This window comes from Poromitra crassiceps (assembly GCF_964638095.1).
Source record: "Poromitra crassiceps genome assembly, chromosome: 15".
NCBI lineage: Eukaryota > Metazoa > Chordata > Actinopteri > Beryciformes > Melamphaidae > Poromitra > Poromitra crassiceps.
In genome coordinates, this window is record NC_139634.1 from 44,881,148 (window position 1) to 44,883,647 (window position 2,500).

Genomic DNA, 2,500 nt, shown 5'->3' on the forward strand with positions numbered 1-2,500 from the left:
GAATGTGTGAGTGTGCCCTCAGTCTGGATTTGAGTGTGTTTGCTCGTGTGGCGCTTTCACAGACAGGTTAGGATCGCATCGCACTTCACATGAGACATACTGCCTGGTTTTGAGCTGCCCGTGAGAACAATGAATGAACATCTAAGAGTCTGCCTGCACCGGATTAAAACGAAATCTTTGTTTTTGCGGTCTACTCGTTTCTTTTGAGCACGCCATGTGAAATGACTTCTCTCGCATATCTCTCGCCTCTACTTCGTCCATGTGTCACTGACGCTCTCTCGCCTGCAGCACTGGAACCGACTGGAACAGGCAGAATGGAATCGGATATTTGATTGGCTGAGTAGCATCACGTGTGATGATTTACAGCGCATGCATTGGTCTGTGAGCTTCCTGGCAGATAAACCAGTACCGTAAAGGGTAGAAAAGCATGTGTCGGTTAAAAAATAAAAGCTCTGTGAAATGTAACAATTCTCAATGATTTATAGGTTATAGGGCTCGGTCCGGATAGGACGGCGTCTGGGTCCGGATGCGGACCGGAGTCCGGACTTTGGGGATCGCTGCTTTATAACATCCAGTGTTTAGACAGAGCAGCCTAATCAAACACTACTATTCCATTTGTATCACTTTCTAATGTCCAGTGTTTAGACAGAGCAGCCTAATCAAATGCTGCTATTCCATTTTCATCACTTTATAACATCCAGTGTTTAGACAGAGCAGCCTAATCAAACACTACTATTCCATTTGCATCACTTTATAACATCCAGTGTTTAGACAGAGCAGCCTAATCAAACACTACTATTCCATTTGCATCACTTTATAACATCCAGTGTTTAGACAGAGCAGCCTAATCAAACACTACTATTCCATTTGCATCACTTTATAACATCCAGTGTTTAGACAGAGCAGCCTAATCAAACAGTACTATTCCATTTGCATCACTTTATAACATCCAGTGTTTAGACAGAGCAGCCTAATCAAACAGTACTATTCCATTTGCATCACTTTATAACATCCAGTGTTTAGACAGAGCAGCCTAATCAAATGCTGCTATTCCATTTGCATCACTTTATAACATCCAGTGTTTAGACAGATCAGCCTAATCAAATGCTGCTATACCATTTGCATCACTTTATAACATCCAGTGTTTAGACAGAGCAGCCTAATCAAATGCTACTATTCCATTTGCATCACTTTATAACATCCAGTGTTTAGACAGAGCAGCCTAATCAAACACTACTATTCCATTTGCATCACTTTATAACATCCAGTGTTTAGACAGATCAGCCTAATCAAATGCTGCTATTCCATTTGCATCACTTTATAACATCCAGTGTTTAGACAGATCAGCCTAATCAAATGCTGCTATACCATTTGCATCACTTTATAACATCCAGTGTTTAGACAGATCAGCCTAATCAAATGCTGCTATTCCATTTGCATCACTTTATAACATCCAGTGTTTAGACAGATCAGCCTAATCAAATGCTGCTATACCATTTGCATCACTTTATAACATCCAGTGTTTAGACAGAGCAGCCTAATCAAATGCTACTATTCCATTTGCATCACTTTATAACATCCAGTGTTTAGACAGATCAGCCTAATCAAATGCTGCTATACCATTTGCATCACTTTATAACATCCAGTGTTTAGACAGATCAGCCTAATCAAATGCTGCTATACCATTTGCATCACTTTATAACATCCAGTGTTTAGACAGAGCAGCCTAATCAAATGCTACTATTCCATTTGCATCACTTTAAAATGTCCAGTGTTTAGACAGATCAGCCTAATCAAATGCTGCTATTCCATTTGCATCACTTTATAACATCCAGTGTTTAGACAGAGCAGCCTAATCAAATGCTACTATTCCATTTGCATCACTTTAAAATGTCCAGTGTTTAGACAGATCAGCCTAATCAAATGCTGCTATTCCATTTGCATCACTTTATAACATCCAGTGTTTAGACAGATCAGCCTAATCAAATGCTGCTATTCCATTTGCATCACTTTATAACATCCAGTGTTTAGACAGAGCAGCCTAATCAAATGCTACTATTCCATTTGCATCACTTTAAAATGTCCAGTGTTTAGACAGATCAGCCTAATCAAATGCTGCTATACCATTTGTATCACTTTCTAATGTCCAGTGTTTAGACAGAGCAGCCTAATCAAATGCTACTATTCCATTTGCATCACTTTATAACATCCAGTGTTTAGACAGAGCAGCCTAATCAAATGCTACTATTCCATTTGCATCACTTTAAAATGTCCAGTGTTTAGACAGATCAGCCTAATCAAATGCTGCTATACCATTTGTATCACTTTCTAATGTCCAGTGTTTAGACAGAGCAGCCTAATCAAATGCTACTATTCCATTTGCATCACTTTATAACATCCAGTGTTTAGACAGAGCAGCCTAATCAAACACTACTATTCCATTTGTATCACTTTCTAATGTCCAGTGTTTAGACAGAGCAGCCTAATCAAATGCTGCTAT